Source organism: Rhipicephalus microplus, unplaced genomic scaffold (assembly GCF_043290135.1).
Source record: "Rhipicephalus microplus isolate Deutch F79 unplaced genomic scaffold, USDA_Rmic scaffold_14, whole genome shotgun sequence".
Classification (NCBI taxonomy): domain Eukaryota; kingdom Metazoa; phylum Arthropoda; class Arachnida; order Ixodida; family Ixodidae; genus Rhipicephalus; species Rhipicephalus microplus.
The window spans coordinates 17,599,641-17,626,594 of NW_027464587.1; the positions used below are offsets into that span (position 1 = coordinate 17,599,641).

Genomic DNA, 26,954 nt, shown 5'->3' on the forward strand with positions numbered 1-26,954 from the left:
TTCGGTGTGAATGACACGTGCTGAGCAAGGGCGCACAGCGTAACCTGGGCGAAAAATACAGAAGGGTATAGCGATGTTGCCATTGCGGTCCCGCCGTGCCCTCTGAAGAAGTCGTTGATGCGGTTGTTTTTATATGCTTGAGCAGGGGCCGTTGTTTCCAAGAAGTTGGATTCTGGTGACGTCATGTGCTGCGTCCACGGGATTGGCCAGTCGGAGTTCACTGTTAGTAGATCCAGGCTGCTGTTGTCATTCTTCGGTGTGAATGACACGTGCTGAGCAAGGGCGCACAGCGTAACCTGGGCGAAAAATACAGAAGGGTATAGCGATGTTGCCATTGCGGTCCCGCCGTGCCCTCTGAAGAAGTCATTGATGCGGTTGTTTTTATATGCTTGAGCAGGGGCCGTTGTTTCCAAGAAGTTGGATTCTGGTGACGTCATGTGCTGCGTCCACGGGATTGGCCAGTCGGAGTTCACTGTTAGTAGATCCAGGCTGCTGTTGTCATTCTTCGGTGTGAATGACACGTGCTGAGCAAGGGCGCACAGCGTAACCTGGGCGAAAAATACAGAAGTGTATAGCGATGTTGCCATTGCGGTCCCGCCGTGCCCTCTGAAGAAGTCGTTGATGCGGTTGTTTTTATATGCTTGAGCAGGGGCCGTTGTTTCCAAGAAGTTGGATTCTGGTGACGTCATGTGCTGCGTCCACGGGATTGGCCAGTCGGAGTTCACTGTTAGTAGATCCAGGCTGCTGTTGTCATTCTTCGGTGTGAATGACACGTGCTGAGCAAGGGCGCACAGCGTAACCTGGGCGAAAAATGCAGAAGGGTATAGCGATGTTGCCATTGCGGTCCCGCCGTGCCCTCTGAAGAAGTCGTTGATGCGGTTGTTTTTATATGCTTGAGCAGGGGCCGTTGTTTCCAAGAAGTTGGATTCTGGTGACGTCATGTGCTGCGTCCACGGGATTGGCCAGTCGGAGTTCACTGTTAGTAGATCCAGGCTGCTGTTGTCATTCTTCGGTGTGAATGACACGTGCTGAGCAAGGGCGCACAGCGTAACCTGGGCGAAAAATGCAGAAGGGTATCGCGATGTTGCCATTGCGGTCCCGCCGTGCCCTCTGAAGAAGTCGTTGATGCGGTTGTTTTTATATGCTTGAGCAGGGGCCGTTGTTTCCAAGAAGTTGGATTCTGGTGACGTCATGTGCTGCGTCCACGGGATTGGCCAGTCGGAGTTCACTGTTAGTAGATCCAGGCTGCTGTTGTCATTCTTCGGTGTGAATGACACGTGCTGAGCAAGGGCGCACAGCGTAACCTGGGCGAAAAATACAGAAGGGTATAGCGATGTTGCCATTGCGGTCCCGCCGTGCCCTCTGAAGAAGTCGTTGATGCGGTTGTTTTTATATGCTTGAGCAGGGGCCGTTGTTTCCAAGAAGTTGGATTCTGGTGACGTCATGTGCTGCGTCCACGGGATTGGCCAGTCGGAGTTCACTGTTAGTAGATCCAGGCTGCTGTTGTCATTCTTCGGTGTGAATGACACGTGCTGAGCAAGGGCGCACAGCGTAACCTGGGCGAAAAATACAGAAGGGTATAGCGATGTTGCCATTGCGGTCCCGCCGTGCCCTCTGAAGAAGTCGTTGATGCAGTTGTTTTTATATGCTTGAGCAGGGGCCGTTGTTTCCAAGAAGTTGGATTCTGGTGACGTCATGTGCTGCGTCCACGGGATTGGCCAGTCGGAGTTCACTGTTAGTAGATCCAGGCTGCTGTTGTCATTCTTCGGTGTGAATGACACGTGCTGAGCAAGGGCGCACAGCGTAACCTGGGCGAAAAATACAGAAGGGTATAGCGATGTTGCCATTGCGGTCCCGCCGTGCCCTCTGAAGAAGTCGTTGATGCGGTTGTTTTTATATGCTTGAGCAGGGGCCGTTGTTTCCAAGAAGTTGGATTCTGGTGACGTCATGTGCTGCGTCCACGGGATTGGCCAGTCGGAGTTCACTGTTAGTAGATCCAGGCTGCTGTTGTCATTCTTCGGTGTGAATGACACGTGCTGAGCAAGGGCGCACAGCGTAACCTGGGCGAAAAATACAGAAGGGTATAGCGATGTTGCCATTGCGGTCCCGCCGTGCCCTCTGAAGAAGTCGTTGATGCGGTTGTTTTTATATGCTTGAGCAGGGGCCGTTGTTTCCAAGAAGTTGGATTCTGGTGACGTCATGTGCTGCGTCCACGGGATTGGCCAGTCGGAGTTCACTGTTAGTAGATCCAGGCTGCTGTTGTCATTCTTCGGTGTGAATGACACGTGCTGAGCAAGGGCGCACAGCGTAACCTGGGCGAAAAATGCAGAAGGGTATAGCGATGTTGCCATTGCGGTCCCGCCGTGCCCTCTGAAGAAGTCGTTGATGCGGTTGTTTTTATATGCTTGAGCAGGGGGCGTTGTTTCCAAGAAGTTGGATTCCGGTGACGTCATGTGCTGCGTCCACGGGATTGGCCAGTCGGAGTTCACTGTTAGTAGATCCAGGCTGCTGTTGTCATTCTTCGGTGTGAATGACACGTGCTGAGCAAGGGCGCACAGCGTAACCTGGGCGAAAAATACAGAAGGGTATAGCGATGTTGCCATTGCGGTCCCGCCGTGCCCTCACTCAATCTACTGTCACTCAACACGCAGAGGCTATACATGACTTCGGGCTGGCAATAAACGAACAATGGCAAATCGATGTAATTTTTTTAGATTTCTCTAAGGCCTTCGCCCGTGTGTGCCACTCTAAACTCATTACTAAACTCATAAAGAAACTAGGCAATGGTCCTATAGTATAATGGATTAGTGATTACCTTTCAGACCGCTATCAGTTCATGCTCTATAATGGACAGAATTCTGACACTGTTAATGTCTTTTCGGGCATTCCCCAGGGATCTGTTCTCGCTCCGCTCTTGTGCCTGTTATTCATTGATGACATTGTTGAATCAGTAAATGTTAAAGTTATCCACAATACTGCCTTATTTACAAAATAAAATTGTCGATGTACATATATTGCGAAGTATCGGGAGACTGGGGTTCATTTAGCCGTCGCTATTTAAGCAGGAACACCGGCCACGACCTTCGTAAAACAGACATAGTTGTGGAAAGAACACGCACAAACTATGGAATGCAAACAATAGACTTCCAAATTATGAAGTTATGTAATGAGCATCCTGCAATAATTGAACTAGCACGATCGTGCACCAACTCAAAAAAATTCAAAATGAAAATTCAGTCCCTCTTTAACACTTAGGATAAATGCACTCTCAGCACGGTAGGGTGAGCTACAGTCTCTCATACTATTTGTATGTATATATTTTTGTGTATATATATAAATATATGTTTATGTGTGCTCAGCAATGAATACTATTGTTATATTGGTTATTTCTATTGCTATTTTTATTTGTATGTGTATATTTTTGTGTATGTCTATATGTTATGTGTGCTCAGCAATGATTTCTATTGTTACAATAGTGATTTCTTTTGTTCCTTTTTTTATTTGTATGTATATAGTTTATGTATGTATATATGTTTATGTGTGCGCATTCCAATAACTTATATTGTTTCTATTGCTACTGTTACGCCCAGCGCGAGCAGGACCTTGTCAAGGGGCTAACCACCTCCTTTTTTCCTGACCGCGGGCAATTCTTTTTGTACTGTCCGAAATGAATAAAGACTGTTTGCAGATGACTGCATAATTTACAGTGAAATCAAACACATTGACGATCAGGTTCCCCTCAACAAATCCCTAAACAACGTAGCCCAGTGGTGCCAAGATTGGCAGATGTTTATTAATTCTGAAAAAAAAACGGTCGTGATGAACGTAAGCAGAAAAAAAAGCAAACTACTGTTTCCATACTCGCTTAATGATGGCACCCTTCGCACAGCAACTCAGTATAAATATTTAGGCCTTTTTTTATCACCTGACCTCAAATGAACTGCGCATGCACAACATGTGACGAAAAAGGCAATGCACAAGTTGTTTTTTTTCTAAAACAGACCCTACGCTACGCTACCACAGATACTAAGCGCTTATCTTACATTACCTTTATAAGACCTATGCTACAATAAGCGAATACAGTGTGGTTCCCTTCAACAAATAGTGACATAGCTTTGCTCGAGAGTGTGCAGCGCAAGGCGGTAATATTCATGTGTAACCGCTATAAGCGAACGGATTCCCCTTCCGAGCTTCTTCTCCGAGCAGATCTACCTACGCTCCGCGATGGAGCAAATATACACCGGTCGAAGTTCTTTTACCAACTGTTGAACGGCCACTTTAAAACTAATGCCTCCGCCTTCAGTACTATAAAAACAAAAGGTAAAGTGCGCCAAAAACACGACCTGATCTTCTAAGAATATTTCTGCCGTAACAGTACCTTCAGGTTTTCATTTTGCCCTCGCGTAATAAGAGAATGGAATGCGCTTGATTCAGCTTCTGTAGCACAGCCAACACTTCAAAAATATGTCGGCGCTCCCAAGTTCTATGTGCTAACCTAATTGCATATGGGTGAAAGCATCCACACTTTAACATTTTATTTTATTTTCTTCATTCATTTGGTTGTAGGCAATGTATTGCTTTGCCTGTATGATGTATACATTAGTTATTACCATGATCGCGACGCCTGCATGTCATGATATTATTACTCTTGTGTGCGTTTCTTATGTACTCTTCTTGTATTGCCACTGCATTGCCTTGCTTGTAAAAAGTTTGTATCTTTTGCACTCCTGTAATAACCCTCAAGGAGGGTTGACAGTGTTTTGTAAATAAAATGGCTTTAGCGCGGCTCAGTTTGAGCGTGAAGGAAAGATACTATACAGTCAAGAAGGGGAGAACATATGACATTGTGAGCGCTAACTTCCAACTTTTGTTTATTGCGTACTCTTACAACACAATATATAGCTCATTTTACGTGACGCCACACAAATGACAAAACCACACACGTGCGGCACAGCCCACTATCAAGAAAACGTAGTTGAGATCTGATTACAAATTATCGATTCTATACTTCAATTATCAATTTTATACCTTCACCTATTTCTTGCAACATCATATTAAAAGAACAGATCCCTCCAATTCATTTTCACAGAATATGTTCTTACTGTCCCTATTCTTTAAGAAAGAAACCGACACTCTTTTCCTTCTTTCTTATTACCTCTGGCTTCACCTACAACAACCTGCCGGCAGGGTTGGCGAGGCCAAACGCACTTTGACTGGCGAATCGGCAGCTGCCTAGAAAAGACATGGGCTCCGGTTAAGTTGCAGCGAGTTGTAGCGCTTGTTTTTGAAGTGTACTAAATCGTCCAAATAAAATTGTGGCATCCAAAATTGTCGTATATTGAATGCAATTTCCTTTCTCACTGTGTGGACGCTTTAGTTTAACGATATTGATGAGCGCTTTATATTGATAACTAAATTACGATATATTTTTGTCGAAAACAAGTTAAAACTGGTTTGATAATGAATGTCTATTCGCGAGTAATGATTTAATGCACTAAAAGCCCTATGTAGAGCACCAAATAGTATAAGTTTTCGACAAGTTTTTTTTTACCAATCTGCTGTTTAGAGTAACGTGAAATATATGAAAACAAAACTCAAAATACTGTGCGTTGCAGGGCGTGGTCTGTATATTGAATACCTGATGAATAATTCGAAAACAAGATATGAAATATATAAAAACACGATTCGAAATCACAGTTCCTCTCTTTTTTTCCCGACAGCACGATGTTTTTATTTGTTTTTTTTTTCAGTCGGCTAGCAAACTGTGTCTGCACTTTTCTGAAAGGCACACAACAGACAGACATGATGAAAGATCATGGGACTTGGGTGCATGTGTTTGCATTTTAAACCAATATAAATAGTTACCAACAAGTCCAAAAGATGCTATTAAAGGTGTTTAATTAGCTGGCGTGGATGGTAGTTTCCTTCTCCGAGCAACACCATCTACTAATGGAGCTTCAAAAATAAATATTACAGGATATAAATCAGAGGCTTTCACGCTTCTGATGCAAATACTTTGTATTTTTCCCATGTTCCTTATGTACCATATGTTTTGACACAACAAACATTGTATGCAGCCGCACGAAACCCACTGGCTGCCCATTGTGGCTATAGGTGGCTTGAGGAGAGGGAATTGTAATGACACACGCCGTGGCAGACGACGCTGTTGTCTCCACCCTCCAAGGCGGCGGAGTGGGGCGTGTCCTTCGAGGAACCCTACCGACACGTGCATATCGCGTCATCTCGCTAGTAATGCTGAAAACACGTTGATATATCCCCCGAAAACGGCACCACCAGCGGTAAGGGGTAGAATGTATACACTTCTTTCCCCAATATGTGAATACACACACACACACACACACACACACACACACACACACACACACATATATATATATATATATATATATATATATATATATATATATATATATATATATATATATATATATATATATATATATATATATATATATATATATATATATATATATATATATAAACAACAGTTCAACTGACGCTTTATTTAGGCAACAGCGAGATGGCGCCGATGACGAAGAGGAACGACGCGAAGATCGATGATGGTTAATTACGGATGAGGAATACGAAGTCCAATGAATTTCTATACTAATTTTTCCCGTCGACGGAAGCGGCCAGCGTGGGCGCGCATTACGCTGTGGAACGCATACGACAGGGCTTGAGACGCGAAACGTGCACAATCTCTGTCCCGCGGCAGCGTTGGTCAGTGGGGGCATGAACAGGTGTGACACGGTGGTTCACCGGTGAGGTCTGTTTGACAACTTTGTAGGGGGCCAAGATAGCGTGATTCAAGTTTCTCGCATAAGCCAGGCGTTCGCGCAGGAGCCCACAGAAGTACATCGTCGCCAGGGCGGTAGAGAACGACGCGGTGAGTGGCATCGCAACGATTTTTGCGATCTTCTTGGCTAGCTTCGGGGTTTACACGGGCAAGACGACGGCATCGAGCAACACAGGACAAAAACTGGTCGCAAACAAATAATGAAGAGTTGACGGGGCCAGAAAAAAATAAACGTCGAGTGGTGATGTCGGCTGGTGTCCGCATATTAGGAAAAATGAAGAATAGCCTGTGGCTCGTTGAACTGGCGTATTATATGCATACAGGACAAAGAGAAGAATGGCATCCCACTTGCGATGGTCAGGTTGGATATACATGAACACCATGTCGCACAGCGTGCGATGAAATCTCTCCGTTAGGCCATTGGTTTATGGGTGATAGCTAGACATTGTTTTATGAACTGTCTTTGACGCTTGAAGAACTTCACTGGGCGTGCTTGAAAGAATTGCCTTGCCTCGGTCGCTCAAAAGAACACGAGAGGCCTCGTGACGTAAGAAAGAAAGTTGCTACTTCGGAAGCAGTTCCTGGAGTGATCGAGGCCGTCTTAGCGTACTGTGTCAAGTGATCAACCGCGGTGATGATCCATCTCTTGCCATCTGATGTAGTTTGGGGGGGGGGGGGGGCGAAGAGGTCCATTCCGATGACAGAGAACGGCTCTGTTGGGCAAGCAATTGGTTCTAGGGTTCCGACTGGAGCAGTAGTGGGCCACTTGCGGTGTTGCCAAAGTGCGTACGCGGCAGTACACTTAGCTACCGTCGCCGAAAGACTTGGCCAGAAGAATCGACTGCGGATTCACCCGTAGGTTTTGTCCTAACCAAAGTGGCCTGACGTCGGGTCGTCGTGTGAGCGCGCAGAATTTCGGTGCCAAGTGCGCGTGGTATGACGGGAACTGATCGATGGCCTTCCGGATGGAAAATATGTCAATATAGCACATTGTACTTCAACTTGAATAGCTGGAGTTGTTTCCGGAGCCTGGCATTTGGGGAAGACGAAGCACCGGTAACCCGACCGATGAGGTCAAAGCAATAAGAATCGGCTCGCTGGTGAGTGGCAAGTACTGAAGGACGGATGGATGAAGGTAGGGAAAAAATGGATGATATTGACGAGGCGTCCTCCGCATAGTCAATCTGACAAGGGGATGTGACGTGCACCGAAGACTGCGGCAAAGGGCCTCGTGACAAAGCGTCGGCTACTTGGTGTTGCCTTGCGGTCTTGTAGACTACGTCAAAGTCATATGATTGTAACCGGAGAATTCAGCGGCTAAGTCACCCCGACAAGTTTTTGATTGTTGACCACCAGCATAGAGCATGGTGGTCTGTCACAACATTAAAATGTCGACAATGTAGATACGGACGAAATTTTTGGATGGACCAGACAAGCCAAGCACTCTTGTTCGGTTATCGAGTACCTCTTTCCTGTAGAGGTCAGAGTGCGGCTTGCATACGCGACAACTTTCTCGCGAAAGGCATGATCACGCTGAAGGAGTACGGCGCCGATTCCTTGTCCGCTAGCATCAGTGTGTAGTAAGTAGTTGCCTTGCCATCACAATAACAAAGCACCGGTGGGGATGTCAGTGCGGGCTTGAGTTCTGGAAACGAGGCTTCACACTGGTCATTCTAAGTGAAGGAACCGGTACTAGCAAGGAGCTTGTGGAGGGAAGCGGCAATGGTGGCAAAGTTGTGAATGAAGCGGCGAACGGTACTATTCACGTTCAAGGAAGCTGCGTAGTTCTTTGGAATGAAAGGGGCGCGGAAAATTGAGTACTGTAGAAATTTTGTCCGGATCGGGCTGAATGCCACTTCAGGCCGCGAAGAACAGTGTCGATCATCTTTTCAAATGTGGTGGAGGCATTACGCAGGCCGAATGGCATTACGTTAAACTCGTAAAGACCATCTGGCGATAAAAGGCGGTCTTTTCTTTGTCTGCTTCATCTATTAGAATTTGCCAATATCCGGACTGAAGGTGAAGGGTGGAGAAGTATTGAGCACCTTGCGATGAGTCAAGTGCATAATCTATACAGGGCTTTGGATATACATCCTATCGCGTAATCTTTTTGAGCGCGCGGTAAACACAAAATCATACCGATCCTTCATTCTTTTGTACCAACACAACGGGTGATGACCAAGAGCTGGCAGAGGGTTGTTCTCCTCGATGATTTTGAGCCCGGCTGACGAGACTCGGTAGAAACGACGGCGTACAACAGTCTGACCTTCAGTGTCGATGCGATGGTCTGCAACTGTGGTCGGTCCTGGTGACGAAGCATTGGCGTCAAAAGAGGCCTGGTGTTTAGTTACAAATTTAGGAAGGCCTCATGTTGAGGAGCAGGAAGGTCAGGATTTATCCCGGGAGCAAAGGAGGAGGAAGTAACAGGCTGGCCCTGTCTGTCAGCTGGCAAGGCGTCGAGAGAGACCGAAGATGGCGGTTGGGTATCCACATAACACGACGCTGCAGAACCTTGGAGTAGGAGAACAGGTTCCGGAGTGGGGTTCAGGCCAAGGATTACCGCAGCACTGTCTTTGAATCACACCGGGCTGGAGGGGAGTTTAACGCCGCGAGCTAGACAGTGGCTGGTACGTCACCATTGGCAATATCCAGATAAGTGATGGTGATGAGTTGCTCCTGACCCGTTAGCAGTATGGAATCAGAAGCTGTGAAAAAAAAACGCAGTGGTTTCTCGTCGACACGTTCGCTGCAGTGATCGGTCTCGGTCATCTGGACTACAAGTTGACTACAAGAAATTATTGCAGATGCTGTTGAGAAAAAGTCCCAACCTAAAATCAGTTCATGAGCACACTAAATAAAGACAGCAAAAGTGATGTGGTGACGATTACCATCAGTGAAGACACGCGCTGCAGATTTGGCTGATCGTCTAATTATTACTCCCTTAGCCCCAATCAAAGATAATTCAAGGTAGGGCGTCTTCACTTTCTACAATCTAGAACAAAAGTCGGCATGCATAACTGAAATAGTTGCTCCCGTATCCAACAAGGCAACCTTGTACAGTCACCAATGATATGTTTGACGGTCGTTTAGGAGGGCTTGGGTCACTTTGCCGCGATGCATTTTTCCCTCCAAAAACTGCACGGTTTAGTTTTCCGATCGCTCGGCAGACAGTTGAAAGACAGGCCGAAGTGGTGAAACAGATCGTCGGAGGGGCGAAGGGGAGCGTGCTTGGGAGCCACGTGTACTGTTGGTTGTGTTGGAATTGTGCACAAGAGACGGAGATCGGTGGTCGGAGGGACTGTTGGCATAACGGCAGTAACCTCGAGCAAATGTGTCATCACGTTTAAAAGCTGCATAACCATGACGTTCCTCTTGCTGCCGACGTCGCAAAACCGGGAAATGTGTCCTTGGATTCCACAGTCGTAGCAAATAGGCCAAGGGGGCCCGCAAGGTAGTATGGTAGGTAGGGTTCGTTAGACAGGTGACTAGAGGTGCTAGATAGTCGTGCTTAGGCACAGTTGGTGATATTTGAGATGGCGAGGGTTGCATTGAAGCGATGTATGCGTACGAAGCGGGTTGGCGGCAAGGTGGAGCATGGAGGGTGCTTCGAAAGGCTGACACTTCTTCCCTAATAATCTCACGCAGATCGCTAGAGACGGGTTGAGCGGGAACGTTGTTAGAAGAAGGTACACTGTAGGCTTGCTATTTCTCACGAATTATGGCTCGAATGATGGATCGGAACTCCATACTGTTTGCCAGGGGGTTCTCAGAGAAGTCGGGTTGCAGGGGGATTGACTGCTAGGCATCAAACTGCTGGCATACAGAGACGACGTCGGAAACCGTCGAAGGGTTGTGCGTGGTGAGGGCGTTGAAAGCGATAGGTCCAATACCCTTCAGAAGGTGTGGGACACAATCAGCTTCTGGCATGGTGTCGTCGATACGGCAGCAAAGTGCAAGCACATCCTCAATATAAGAAGTGTAGTGCACACCGCAATGATGAACACGTTCTGCCAATTTCTTCCGAGCAACTTCTGAACGAACAGTTGGTGTGCCAAAAATACGTCGGAGCCGGTCTTTCAAGTAAGACTAATCGCGGAAGTCAGTCTCATTATTTAGGAGCCATGTCTTGGCAACCTGAATGACATAAAACTGGACGCGTGCTAATTTCGAGGTCTCGTTTCAGTTTTTGTAGGCACCTACGTGGTCATAATTGTTGAACCAGTCTTCGACATCTTCGCCAGGCACCGCGGAGAAGATTGGAGGCTCCCGAGGGGTGTTGTTGACCAGGTTGGGGTTGACGGCTGGTGGTTGGGCCGGCGGGTGGTTCGGCGGGGCTCGCTCTTGCGCCATGGTGCTCTGCTGGCGTAAGCGGCGTCGCGAACGGAGGTCCCTAAGCTGGCTTTGTATGAAGAGAGGTCGAAGAGATCAGAAAGCTCCTCCACCACTTGAAATACCACGGCCAAGCTGACGCTTTATTCAAGCAATATATATATATATATATATATATATATATATATATATATATATATATATATATATATATGTGTGTGTAGGTTATTTTTTCACTCACTTTTCTTTCTACTTATTTACATTACAATCTGCCCCTATACACTCCTTAGCATTATTGTCTGTTAGGTCTCATTAATATTGTGTCAAAACACGGGAAAACGAGCCCTTAAGTATTCACATATTTCTCATCATATATATATATATATATATATATATATATATATATATATATATATATATATATATATATATATATATATATATATATATATATATATATATATATATATATATATATATATATATATATATATATGGGTAATGGCACAACGGGAGCGTTGTAACAAGGATAAATATATTTATTTTCCAACAGTTTCGGGAGGGGTCCTCCCTTCATCAGGGGATGAGTTATAATGACATGAACTTCCAAACTTCGTTGCTGCCGCGTCCCTCTCGCCTTGAAAGATGTTTGCGAGAATCAGAGGGAACTAAAAAAAGGAAAGAAAGAAAAACAAAAAATAGGGACGAAAAAGAAAGAAAAAAAGTAAAAAAGAGGAAGAACCACTGTCAACACTGAGAACGAAAGCAACTGTCCGTGTACGTCCACACACGGTTCTTATCACGTGCTGTTCAGTTCTCGACGTGTGTCGGGCCACCCAAGATTGTCGCCGCGGTGGCGGCAGGGTCCATGACGGCGTACGTAAAGAAAGGGTTTCCCCTTAACGGGTCGGTCGGCGTGCGGCATGCGTAAAGAAACGTTTTCCCTTTAATGGGTCGGTCGGCTCTTTACCTTTAATCTTCGTCCGTTTCTCTTTAATGGTCATCAAGTGGTAGGCGAACGTAAACACTTTGTATGTGCATGTGGAAAAAAAAGAAAAACAAAAAACAAGAAAGGACAGTGTACACATACGAGTCAGTCAGAAAAAAGCATGGTCTCCGGCTATCAATCTTTGTCACAAATTTCCTCCTGGCTTACTTCTCGGAGGCAGTTGAGTTTTCCGGGGTCCTCATTGATGCCGGCTACTAATGTTCGAAATTTGAAAATAAAATATGCCTCACGCTGTTAGCGCTCGCGTCTGTTTGAGAAACCAGACTGCAAAAGAGTTACGCTGACATTTTCAAACTGTGGTTTGGCAGGCGCAGATGTATATACATATATATATATATATATATATATATATATATATATATATATATATATATATATATATATATATGTATATATATATATATATGCCCTCGTAACGAATAAGGGTAAGAAGTGTATACTTAAGGGATTGTTTTTCCGTGTTTTCAAGCAATAATAATGATATCTAACAGACAACAATGCCAAGGAATTATAGGAGAAGTTATTGAACCTAATTGTAATGTATATGTGAAGAAAAGCGGGTGAAAAGATAACTTCCAGTGAGCAGGAACCAAACTTGCGACCTTCGAATAACGCGTTTGATGCTCTACCACTGAGCTACCATGGCAGCTATCCACTCAGCCACTTTCTTCGTTTTATATGTGATTGTAAACGTGGGAGTGTCAATCAGCGCCCCCAGTAGCCATTGCGGCAAGTGTGGCACACTCTTTAAGAGTCTGTGTGGCGTCACGTCGCATGTAAACCTATTACCATGTGGCAGCTGACCAATAGTCCCTCGTATACAATCTAACGGCACCAAGTCTGCCAGTACGAGACCCTCGTAAATGAATAAGGAAAAGAACCGTATACATAAGGGCTGTTTTTTTTACACAATAATAATGCGACATAACAGACAATAATGTCAAGGAAAGTATAGGGGAAGCTATTAGACCTCTATTTGCCAATAGCCACTCTTCGAATCGATCCATGAAAAATACTTCACGGAGGCCTGACGAGAAAATCAACCCGTGGAAGCGGATAAACGCCTTTCTTTGTGATGCTATTGCGCTTCCTGTAGTCAATACAGAATCACGGCGTTCCGTCTTTCTTCTGCAATAGAACGACTGGCGAGGACCACGGGCTGCTAGACGGTTGTATCACACCATCGTCAAGCATCTCCTTTGCCTGCGTCTGTATTGCCTCGCGTTCTTTAGCCGAGACACGGTAAAGTGTCTGGCGCATCGGGAAAACGTCGTCGTCGGCGATTATTCGCTGCTTTGTGAGGGGTGTTTGCCTGACTCTAGATGAAGAGGCGAAGCGCGATTGACATTCCTTCAACAGATTGTGAAGTGTGGCCTTCTTCTCATCCAAAGACTTCGAATTTACGTCTATGTTATCCAGAAACTTGCCTCCATCAACCATTTCCTCTGATGTGAGCACTCGGTGACATCACTACACGGTCTTCAAAGGCCACGGTGGTGCCGCGGAAAACGTGATGGTGCTCAAAGGTGAAATTTGTGACGAGTATCTGTGACCGCCCTTCACGCGCACGCACAGTGATTCGCAGTGCGCACACACCTTGCAGCAGCAAAAGGAATACGTTGCTATCGGCGACCGCGTCACCGTCTTGGAGATCTTCACAGGTGACTTCTGCAAAAGCAGTCGCTCGGGGAGGCAGCGTCACACTTTCTTCAACAACACGTACCGCAGGCCCACGACGACTATCGACGCCTCGATCGGTTGAACGTTGCGTCGAGAAAGTCACCATTCGCTGGCGGAGATTTATTATCGCGCCGTTCTCTCGAAGGAAGTCCTTTTCAAGGATGAGCTGACGAGAACAGTCATGTACTACGAGACAGGTGACCACAAATATTGACTCGCGTATTTCCACTCTTGCGGTACAGCAGCCCAAGGAGTAACAACGTGTCCTCCAGCCATGTGAATACGCATCCCATTCCAAAGTGTCGTTACTTTATTAGGACTGTTTACCAATTTGCTGCCCATGATAGAATAATCTGCACCTGTATCCACTAAGACGCTGACCTGAAGACTATCTATCAGCACGGGAATATCAAGCGATACTCGGTCTCTGGTTTCAGACGCAGAATGCAGCGTTTCTCTCGCACTGCACTCAGGCGTCAATTAAATAGCTGCAGCGTTTTGTGCAAGCGTCGATGGGAGGTCTTCCGCACCTTTAGTCCCAACGACATCGTCTTCAAAGGTCACTGCCTTCAGTGTTCCCGAGGAGAGTTTGGAGAGTGTCCCTGTGCCGTCGTTCTGAAACGTGGCTTAATGGCTGCGGGTCACCGTGGAGATGTTGACAGCGATTGACGCCGTGAGAAAGGTAGGCGTTGTTGCGCGAGGTAGTCCGCAATTTCTCTTGGCCTTGGACCAACTAGTGGATGACGTGAATGAATATAGAAACCGTGCAGTCCAAGTTGTCGGTACGGGCCTTTTCGGTATATGTGGTCAGCTTCACAGCAATGGCAGAGGGGTCTTCTATCTGACTTACACCAGATATCAGACTTCCGCGTAGGAGCACGGCGACCGTCGATGTCCAAACCAGCGTGTGCTGATTAAATTTCAACTGGCGACATCATCTGGATTGGGAATGCAGCGCTAGAGACCGGCATAGAAGTGCGCAAGGCTTCGGCGTATCATCGCATATGTGCGGTTCTGAACATCAGTGGACGCAGGAGGCGGTTCTAGACTGGTATTTGTCGGTTAACCGCGAAGGCTGTGAAGCATCTGCTGGACCTTGTCCAAGATAATACTGGTTATGCTCTTTACCTCCGGATGTCTCACCCCGTGTAATTTCACCATTTCCTCGTGGACGACGGAGCAAAGGATTTCGCGGATCCTTGCAATGCTGTTGCTTCCAAATGTGGCGGAAAATTCTGGAGATTATGCAGCATTCACTTACCGTTTGAATAGGGCAGATCGTTGATAAAGTACCTTCTCCATTGTAGTGCCTTTGGTCAAAAACTCCGCTACACTCTTCTGAGGACTCCGCACTCGACCAGCAAAAAGCTGCTCCTTCACGCCTCGCATCAGATATATAGCACAGCTTTTTTTTTCTTCTGGCATTACCGGATCCACTCACCTGAAAAGCCGCGTCATGTCCTCGACGTACATGCTTACGGTCCTATTAGCCATCTGGATGCGTGAGTGCAATGCACGTTCAGCATGTTCGTGGTGGTCGGGACTCCGGTAGGTCTCCAAGAGGCAATGCTAGAACTAGCACCAGCATGTCAAGACATCACCTCTGTTCAGGAACCGCGTTCAGCGCCGTCTTTTAAGCAGACGCAGACGTTGCGGAGTTTGGTGGTTTCGTCCCAGTATTTGATCGCTGCTACATGTTTAAACTCGCTCTAGCAGTCGTCCACATCTTCAAACAGCTCTTCGTGAAAGCGACTAGGCATCCGTGGATTCTGGACAGTAAAATTGATCGCCGTAGGCAATGAAGGAGTTTTTATGACGCCTTGAGGTGAAGTCATAGTCGCTCCGTCGACAAGCTGTTCCGCTGTCTCTGGTGGTAGGCCTCATTGGCGGCAGCTTTTTCTGTGAACTGGCGTGTTCACGGGCACAGAGCTTGCGTTCCGGCTCCTGGGCGGGCCCTTGTACATGGGGTGCGTCGTGAGTTGTCGTACCCAGCATCTCCACCAATCTTGTGACGCTCAAAGTAACTTTGCGTAGTCCTGCTCGTTGAGCTAGGCCGAAAAGCGGCTCAGTCAGAACTTCATGGTCCTTTTCTACACGAAAAACACCGGCTATAGATTTAAGACCTTGCCCGCAGGATTTGTCCTCCCATTGCATTTCGGTGCTTCCAGTCTGGCTGTCACCCAAAGAAACTCAGCCAGGGAATCGCTGATTCGACACCACTCACCATATCTTTTTCCCCTCTCTTTTTCCACACTGTAGAACGAAGGTTGTCTTTAGGCAGTCCTTAAGCAGGACAAATTCTTAGGCAGTTCTTAAGCAAGATAAATTAGGCACCCGGCCCAACGATACCGAAACAGCACCTGCAGACACTCAGGCTCAGCCCAAAGTTCTGCGTGGAACCGAGGCTCAGCGCCGTTAAAAAGGTATCCCTAGCGATGACTGTTTCTAAGCATGTTACGGAGGATGAGAGGACAAGGTGTGTGTCTGAATGTGGAGATGTAATTACGCGTAGTCAGAAAGGAACACGAAATAAAAGCATCCAGTTGCTACCTCTTGCCGAGTCCTTAAAACAAAAAAAGTTGAAGTTGATGACTGCGGATAAGGAAGGGTTTCTTGTACTGTTAATTGTTGGAGAGTTCTCTGAAAAAGTATCTGTTGCTCTGTTAAAAAACTTCCGGGTTGCCGAAAAACGTGAAGGAAAGGGCGAATAGCCTCTTGCAGCAAATGAACCTAGGAAGCTTGTCCAGAAGTGTAGTAAAGCGTCAAGGATTACAGCTTGAACCTTACTTTTCAAAAAAAGACCCATACACCGGAGCACCCTTTTCGCACTATTGATCGTTTCGACCTTTCTGCTGAAGCAACTAGAAAAACTAAAAGTGCAGGATCCATTCATAATAAAGAACTCGCATGTAATCGTTTAAAAATTATGTTGTGCAAAGTTTGATGGATGCATGACATCATGACATTCAGTGTAGACGAGGTAGATTTATATTATTCTTCTCCATAGCGGGAGCTAATAAATTGTGTGAAAGAATGCATTACGGAAAACAACGACGACCAAAATTTTTTTTTTAAAACCAATGCGTTTTGAAGGTGGAAACTTTTCTAGAGTTATTGGTGTTCTATTTGCAATCAACCTTTATTGTTCGGGAAGAGAAAACGATGGTTCAAAAAGCGGGTTCTGTATTCAGACTAGGCTGGCCCGAGCTCTCAGCGACATCTTTCTCGCAAAAGCTGATGCCAGACAAGAAAAGAAGTTGAAGGGGAAGGTGGTTCGTGTCGCCCGTTACGTGGATGAGTACTTAATAGCAGTACACAAAAATGAGGAGCGCATGAATGTTTAAAAGGTTCTGCAGATCTTTTAAGAAACTGGGATGGGGCCAAAATTCACCAGCCAAATGCCTTCACAGCATGCCTTACAGTTCCTAGACATAATTTACCATAATTCGCGCATGGACTAAAAAATGCGGCATCACGATGCAATCTACAGGTTCTACTCTCCGCAAAAACCAAACTAGGAAAATTGTGCCCAATGGGGACCAAAGAGCATGATAAAACGAGCTCCAGCCAAACTAAATGCTGTGTAAAACACAAGGACGCTTCACTACTCGTTCCAGGGGTGGTCTACAGAATTACCTTACCATGCGCAAAGGTTTATATTGAGCAAACAGGGCGTTGTCTCTATGTACGGCTAAAAGAACACTCCGGAACCTTCAAGACCAGCACGTACGCAAATCTGCCTTCGCACTGCCACACGTGTGTGTGCAGGCCCTTGTTCAAAGAAACAGCACTGCTCTTCAATTATAGCGATCACATCACAAGAAAACTGGTGGAAGCATTCTATAACAAAAAGAATGGGAGGCCTGTGTTTGTCAAACATGAATGTTATTACGTGAAAAAGAAAAAAATACTAATCAGTAGCAAGTTGCCCCGCCGCGGTGGTCTAGTGGCTAAGGTACTCGGCTGCTGACCCGCAGGTCGCGGGTTCAAATCCCGGCTGCGGCGGCTGCATTTCCGATGGAGGCGGAAATGTCGAGGCCCGTGTGCTCAGATTTGGGTGCACGTTAAAGAACCCCAGGTGGTCAAAATTTCCGGAGCCCTCCACTACGGCGTCTCTCATAATCATATGGTGGTTTTGGGACGTTAACCCCCACAAATCAATCAATCAGTAGCAAGTTTGTTTGAATTGAATTTGTCGCGCCCGTGCAGTTACCTGCAGCGTAAAATTGTTAAGTAAGGTGACATGGTTCCTCGCTAGCCCCTCTGAGCATGTTTTGTATGTTTTTACCTTGTGTTCAGATAATTTTTTTATTTCAATAAATTCATCAGTTGAGAGTCAGTGCTTGTTTGTGTCCCTTCTCATCGTCGCTAGACTTTTCGCGCTGTTACCGCCGTATTGCTTCGTCTTTGCGGCGAAGTTGTGACTTTTATATTAACTGCTAGCTGCGTAAGCAATCACCCTGGGTGGATGGGGACTTGATATCAATAAATAAGCAGTCAATCAAGCGTCTCCCACTATCGAGCTGTTCCAACGTCGACGCTCAGACTGCAATGTCGGGGACAATCTGAGGTGGACACTTTCGCGAAGTGCATTGAAGCCGTACTTTTCGCAACCATCACCGGTATCTTCGACGTCGACTGACGGCAAGGAAGAAAACGCTGGACCAACAGCGGTGAAAATGTTGTATGTGATTCAGCCTTTGTGCTGACCACGCGTGTTGTACAGCGCTGAAGCAAGGCAAGCTTGCATACGTTCCCGCACCTCCTGCTGCGCGTGTGAGAAACGCTGCGGCTTAACGCACGTTTGACTATGTTATTCGTATGTTTCCCAAGTCTACTACTTCGTATGACAGAGTGTTGCTATTCATTCATTGTTTCGGCCCTGTATCGAAATTTCCTTTAGCGTTCCCTCGGCACTCGTAGTCTCACCAACTATCTAGTGTCAATTCTTTCTCTTCTTTACTATAAAATACGTAAACAAATAATTTGAGGGACCCTAGTGCCAAAAAGCATTACCCTAACGCTGCGATGAAAATTCGACGATGTGGACGTATAAGCGGGTGTTTTTCTGCGTTTCACCGAAACTCGATGCGATCCACGCAAAAGCAATCTGCTGCTGACATGGTGCTGCCACCTACCAGTGACCCTGGGTTCTTTACAAGCTCCGTTTTTCCGGCATTACTGCCAGATGGCGTCCGCCTGCTGTCTGCTCTGTAACTGCCCTCACATCACCGGAGCAAGGGAATGTCCCTAGCGCTACCGAAGCCCAGTGGACACACCACCCCAACCAGTATCATCTGAACGTGGAGAAGCATGCGAGCAAACATCCACAAACAACAACGGGGTCCGCTCGCGCTCCGAACGACGCAGCACCTACCGAGACTGCTCAGCTAGAGTGGCTCATCGTGCTTCATTCAGACCTAAATCTCGGTCCAAGTCTCGGTCCAAGTCTCGGTCCAAGTCTCGGTCCACATCACGGTCCACATCACGGTTCCAATCTCGGTTCAGTTCGAGACCCAAACGGAGTCTACAACAAGAAAACCACCCAAGAACCTCGGCGCTGCAGCCAGGGTCCACCCCAGATGAACAAGACATTGCCACCGCCGGTAAGCTGGGCATATGTTGTTGCTCCCACCCAATCTAAGAACGATGACGGTTCACAATCAATCGCACAACTCCAAAATATCATAGCCAAAGAACAACAGACGCTCATGAAACAGCAACACAAGATAGAGCAGTTAGAACACCTAGTGAAGTCACAAACATCTAGTCAACCGCCACCCAGCACAACCCAGCTTCAATCTACAATGGCACCCACGGAAACAGATTCTCAGGCTCCCTCGCTTGACGCTGGCGGAAAATCCCACCAAGACCATATCGAACAAATCGTAAATACACTTGTCAAAGTTCTCACACGCTCCTAAAACTACAGATCAGCGAGGAGCTACAACAAATACGGGACCAACATTTCGCCTCCATACAACAAATCAAAGAACAAAGCTTGGTCTCAATCAAGGAAGCCGTGCAGCCCAAGCTACTTGAATTAGATGCCCTCACCTGCAAATACAAGCGCAGCATCTCACAACTAGAACACGAGCACGGAAGAACACTTGTTAAGTTACTCACGGGGCGCTGTGATATCTCCGCGACAGTGCATAAAATTATGGATTCGGAGGAGACATCTTCGAAGCCATAATGGCGCTGCTCCCTCGAAGCCTAAGCATAATACAGTGGAACTGAAGAAGCTTTCACCGTAAGGAGGCATCGCTGCAACAATGCATAGGCACGCTCAATCACAAACCCGAAATCATAGCGCTATAGGATACTGTAGTCCCCGTTATCAGATTTTCGTCGTACACAACGCATGCCAACAAACACAAGACATCGGTCTGCACTTTCGTTCATAACACCTGCACTGCGGTCACGGTAGGTCTTGACTCACGTGATACGCAGCTTGAGTACGTCTTCATACGCCTTTCGCCTATCAAGCGCTCTCAGTAGCCTGTGTACACGCTTAACATATAGAGTAAACCCAAGTCTCATAAGCAAACCTTCCTCAAGGTCTTCCGCAAAGCCAGGAAAGAAGCTTTAAGTTCTCCGCTTCTCATAGTACGCGACTTTAATGTCCGACACGCCTCCTGGGGTTATCCGCAAGAGGGCACCAAAGGACGAAAACTGTACGACCTCATGGCTCTCGAGGGTATCACTCTCCTTACCGAACCAGCCTATCAGACTCGCACGGGTAAGAGTGTTTCGAGAGATACATACCTCGATCTAACGATGGGTATCAACCTTCCTCAGCCACGCTGGTGGAACTCACAAGAGAACCTCGGGAGCGACCATTTCATCACTCACACGTCCTTATCATATGAGAGACACAAGAAACATGAAAAGACGGTCAGGCTAATAGATTGGGCAGCTTTCCGCAAAACAGAAAACTATCCTTTTCATCAAACTCCCACAACTTACTCGGAATGAACCGGCACCTTACTGGAACTTAAGAACGACGTTACCAAAACTGTTGCACTTACAATTGAAGCTCCAGCGGTCGTTAGCCATCTCTTGCATTTATGGAATACAAGAGATGGCTGGAAACGACAAAACGCTGAAAACAACAAAGGCTTAATCGCTGACTCAAGACACGTATTGCCGCCCTCACTGGTGAGGCAGAGAAATACGCAATAGCACTCGCTAAGGAAAATTGGTTCTCAAAATGCGACTCCCTTACAGGGTCTCTCCATACGAAATCTGCCTGGAACCTTCTGCGTCCCCTCATTGACACAAACTCTACCAAAGGTGCGACCAGAAGAAGCTTTCAGAGGGTTATACACGGCTTCCCTGGCAACAATGCGAACTTACTCGGTGCCCTACAGTCGAAGTATGTCAACACTGCGCGGGACCACGCATCCACACCCCTTTATGACGGTTCCGATAATCCAGAGCTTTCAAAAGCGTTTACGGTCGTCGAAATTAAAGCGGCAATACGAAGCATGAAGAAAGGTACCATCCCGGGACTCGATCGGGTATCAAAAGGGCTGCTCTCTAACCTAAGCGATGACATGATTCAGTTGCTAGTAGATAAAATGAACCAGTACTGGGACACCGGAACGCTCCCCCTAGAGTGGAAATTGGCCGAGCTCCCTTTCATCCCGAAAGCTGGCAAAGCGCTTTATATTGATAACCTCTGTACCATATTCCTCACATCATGCACTGGTAAGGTGATGGAGAAGGCCTTACAAATAAGGCTACACTAATATCTAGAAGAAAAGAACCTCTTGCCTGACTCTATGTACGGTTTTCGTCCCCATTTGTTAGCGCAGGACATCTTCCTCCAACTAAAACACGAAATTCCTAACCTGTCCAGCGGTAACACTCAAGCGGAAAGGGCCATTCTTGCAATTCATTTCAAGGATGCCTTTGTCAATGTTCAGCACTTCGCTATCTTGGAAAACTTACTGGAATTCAGGTGTGGTCCAAAATTATATGCATATGTGTGGGACTTCCTCATAGACAGACAAGTCACTATTCGCATGGGGGACTTTAAATCTTAACCCGTCGTCATAGGGGATTTCGGTACTCTCCAAGGGGCTGTCCTTTCCCCGTTTCTCTTCAATATCGTCCTCATGCGCCTCCTGGAGGCCCTAAATGACATTTCGAAGTACGCTACGTCATATATGCTGATGACGTCACAACCTGGAGCCAGTCTGGTAACCTGGGTCAGATAAAAGAAGCCTTCCAACAGGCTACCCCCGTCATAGAAAATATAAGACGCAAGAGTGGTGTGGAGTGCTCCCCCACCAAATGAGAAATCCTCGTATAAATAAATAAGGCCTATGACAATACATCCCTCAACGTACAACTCAATAAAACGCAAATTAAAGAGGCTGAAACCACCGAGTTCTGGGAGCCCACTTTAATAATCGCGGCAATACCTCATTTTCTGTACAAAAACTAAAAACGTCCTGCCTACAAATCTCTCGCATGATTGGTCAGGTGGCTAACCGATGACGAGGGATGAAAGAAGACGGCATAATGCGACTCATTCAGACATCTGTTATCAGCTGCATATCTTATAGCTTTCCTTACCTGAGGGTCTTGAAAGCAGACGAGCACAAAATAGACAGAGTCATACGTGTGGCTCTCAAGTAGGCTCCGAACCTTCGCCCGTGGATCCTCACGGAACGTCTGCTTGAAATGGGCCTCCACAATACCCTATCAGAACTATTCCATGCACACCACCCGAATCAAGTCATGCGCCTCGCCATCACTAAATCGGGACGGGAAACACTATCAGAACTTGGTATCGAAGCCCCCATTGAGAGAAGGAGAAAATAACGCATCCCACATGAATGGAGGCAGGACTTCATCATCAAACCACTTCCACGCAGCATGCATCCTCAGTTCCACGAACATGGACGTCGGGCACCAGCAAAAGTTCACGGACAACTACTCAGATACTGAGGGCGCCTTCTTTGTCGGTGCAGCTGGACAAATGAACGGCAAATATACAGCAAGCGTCATTCATTGTGGAAAACAGGTTGATTGTATATCAGCCCAGGACACAGACGCAGCTAGTATGAAAGAATCAGGAATCGCCCTCGCCCTGCGAAACCCAAGGTCAACTTTCTTTCTAACAGATTAAAAATGAAAGTTTTGTAAAGGCTACATTGGCTCTATTGCGCATCGACGTCTTACATAACTCTCGTCCTCACGCTCAGAGGGCGAATGGAAACAGCTGATATGGATGCCCAGCCACTGCGGAGTTAGAAGCAATGAGCTCGCCCATGCCTCGGCCCGAGAATCACTATTCCGGACATCCGACCCCGGCATATCACACCCACCCTCGGCTATGCGTGGGAACCCGTTCCTAACATACACCCATATTCTAGAACATCAAAGACTCGAAAGACGGAAACGTCCGCCCCCGGGGCCAAAGCTCAGTAAAGAATCTCAAGTAGCGTGGCGTCGCCTGCAGACCTTGTCTTACCCATATCAATACATACTGTCCAAGATAGATCCCGACACATACGCACCACAGTGCAGGTTCTGCGTCACTAAAACAGCCACCCTGTACCGCATGGTATGGGAATGCCCACACAATCCACCTCTAGATCCCAGAGCATAGCACAACACTGTAGGGTGGGAGGCAGCTCTGTCCAGCTTGGATCCGAAGACCCAAGAGGCCCTCGTGAGACGAGCCAGGACAGCGTCCCGTGCCAATGGGATCCCGAACCAAGGAGCCCACTCACCGACACTCCTTCCTCGGTCGCAAATAAGTGTTTTATTATCTCTCTTCAGGCAGAAGACTATCGTCTCTCGACGACGTTTGCAGCGATCTAAGCACGGAGATACTCGATCAGTTTTTATGCTTGTATCAGTCCTTTCTTTTGCGCTGCTTCCCCCCCCCCCGATATCTTTTTGTTTGTGTGACCGTTGTCTCGCCCATCACAGTTACGCTCCATTGCAGAAATCTGTGCTCGTGTCCCAGAAGCAGAGCAGCAAATGAAAAAAAAAAGAACTAAGAGACAGTTCACGATTATCATAGTTGTCAAATTCACTAGGAAGAATAAGTATCAAGCATTTACGTACTAACCGTTCGGTATGGGTACCAGGTAACCACGGTTTAAACCTGAATGAATATGCAGATGCACATGCAGTGGCATTGCATATACGTTCCATAATTTCTGTCTTCCCGGCGTTTATCTCCGCGGCCTAATTAAATAAACTTCCCACGTCGGATGACTTTGATAAGTCTCGTTTAGCAGCATGTGCGTTTTCTCATCTTAAGTATCTTTGGAAAAATTGATGGTGTTCCTCTAGAAGGGCAGAAATATCAATCACTAGACTACGATGCCGAGTTCCCACTATGAACTTTTACTTACACAGGTCTGGTCTGGTAAAGTCACCCTCGTGGCTTCGCTGCGAAGTGAGGGAATAACTGCATATTTTCATATTAACGTGCAGATTTTTTTACAAATTAAAGAAAGATATTGCTAGAAGAAACTCTGCGCATTGTTACTCGACACTTGTCTCTCTACTTTGGAGCTTCTTTGCTTTGTAGCAACAAAAATAGGCCGTTACCACAGAAACGTTTGCGATGTCTTATGCGATTTCCTAAGGGAACGAATTGAAAAAAATGTTAAGCTTACGCACAAATTTATTTTATTGTCAATCCGTTGAGGCTGGTGGATTTTTCTTTTTTTTTATTTAACAAATATTTCATTCGTATTTTAGCAATGTGTTCATCTTTACACCGTTCATTTCCAAATGTATACGGCTCGTAAAAAACACTTTATTTTTTTAAATAACGTACAATCCGTATCATGGCCGATCCCCCGTGGTGGGTTCCGTCAGAACATTAAAGAACAACCGACGAACGAACATTACTAACGGCTCAAGCAGCTCCACTTATTAAAGTTGAAGACATGGCGGGATGTGATGGAGCGAAAAATGGTGCGAGTAGTACTCCGAACTTGCGAGAAAGAATAATTCGCGAGGCGGCAATATAATCTGGCACATATAACAGTGGACATGAAGCAATAGCAATGAAGCTGGTCTGACCAGGTAATGTGTAAGAAAGACAACCGGCGCACAGTCAGAGCAACAGATTGGACACGAAAGGATGGGGGGGATACACAGTCCAGGAATAAAACAGAACGATATCAGCTCGCACAAACGAGGATCCACTGTAGATGACTCGCAGAGGCGTTCGTTGTGCGAATGCGGAAAACAGCTTGAACTATAGCACCTTTTATTTTATTTTTGTAGCATGTACATACCAAGCCTGACCTAGTAGTATTAACAATGCCCACAGCCTGTCGCGCCACTACACGTTCTGTCGAGCGTGGTCAGTAGAATGGTCAGTAGGCAGACGCTGTATTGTTCGGCTCGTTTTAATGCGTTAGCAAGAAACGAACACTAACCACTTTGCATGTTTCGTGCATGAGTGAATAAACCGGACGTTCTGTGACAAGATAAATCAGATTTGTACTGTCAAGACACATAGTTTTTATGAAAATACGTGGCAGCTTGCGATTTAGATTATAGCCCACAGAGTACCCAAATCAACTACGCAAGACTTTCTGTAGCCACCTAGTTAGATAAATGTTTTGTCTGACCTTTGCAGCGGAAACTCAGCTTGTATTAAGATGGTATAGAATTCGCGATTGTTCTTGTAGTACATAAATCCCATGACATTGAGTGTAAGCTAAAAGTCACGTGGGCTCGCGATTTGGTCTTGAAACTATGTTCAACACCCCAACACGGTGGTCTAGTGACTAAGGTACTCGGCTGCTTACCCGCACTTCGCGGGTTCGTATCCCGGCTGTGGCGGCTGCATTTCCGATGGAGGCGGAAATGTTGTAGGCCCGTGTGCTCCAATTTGGTTGCACGTTAAAGAACCCCAGGTGGTCGAAGTTTCCGGAGCCCTCCACTACGGCGTCTCTCATAATCATATGGTGGTTTTGGGACGTTAATCCCCACATATCGATCAAACTATAGTCAACACTGCACCGCTTGCTTTTGTGCATTTGTGGATAGATTGAAGCACACTGCAAGCAATTCGGCTGTGAACAGGTTTCAGAGCGAAATGTTTTCGGGCCCAGATAAGTGTGCTGACGTGGTGTTGGTGTTGTGCTGTAGAAGTTGCTAGGCGGATCAGAATAACTCAGATTGCTTTCAGCAAGGATGTCGAAAGAAACCGCCATGACGGCAAGGTTTTCTTTACTGGGCGTAGAAGGTTCTCAACGAACCGATAGTGACAGCAGCGATGAAAGATCAGCTGCTTTATTGATTGATATGTTGCGTTTAACGTCCCAAACACACTATATGATTATGAGAGACGCCGTAGTGGAGGACTCTTGGAGTTTCGACCACCTGGATTTTTTTTAACGTGCACCCAAATCTGAGCACATGGGCCTACACCACTTTTGCCTCCATCAAAAATGGAGCTGCCGCAGCCGGGATTCGATCCCGCGAGTTGCGGGTCAACAGCCAGGTCAGAGTACCTTAGCCGCTTGACCAACGCGGTGGGGCAACGATCAGCTACTACTCTCGAGGAGCGAGTTGTACATCACGCCGCCTCGTGTGTTAATGCTTTTCATGCTTATAAGTCACTACCAATTGTATTGAATGTATGTATTATAATTCAGCTATGTCGAAATAAATTCATAATTTTTCTTGGGCATTGCATGTAGCTTAATGACAATTGATATTATAGAGCGCCACATGCCGCCAAGATGCTCGAGCTCGACCAGCGAAGCGAAATGGTTAGAGCTATGAAATGTGCAGTTACGAGTACAACCCACGCCTCTCTGCTAACTGCTCTTGCACTTCACCGGTACGTTCCGAGTGACGTTGTTCGAAAAATTTTCGCAATTTCGACGTTGCGAAAAAGATACGTGTGTATCATTTTCGATATTCTTGTTCCGATTGCGCTGATCCATCAGATTCCAATCTACAGTATCCGAGGGCAATGAAGCGCGCAAGACTAAAGTATGAGCATGGCTGTGACACAAGCGTTACTTAAAGAGAAGCATAATTCTTGTGTTTCATTAAAGAAGCAACACCATGTTGCTTCTTCAATGAAAACAGCAGATGGATCTGTTTCGGCTCTTCAAG

At 46.4% G+C, this 26,954-nt stretch overlaps 1 protein-coding gene across 4 annotated transcripts in view; it reads right to left on the reverse strand.

The window, feature by feature from the left end:
- LOC119180717 (arrestin domain-containing protein 3) overlaps positions 1–26,954 on the reverse strand; it is a 379,819-nt gene that overhangs the window by 253,568 nt on the left and 99,297 nt on the right. The gene's annotated exons all lie outside the window — the stretch shown is intronic.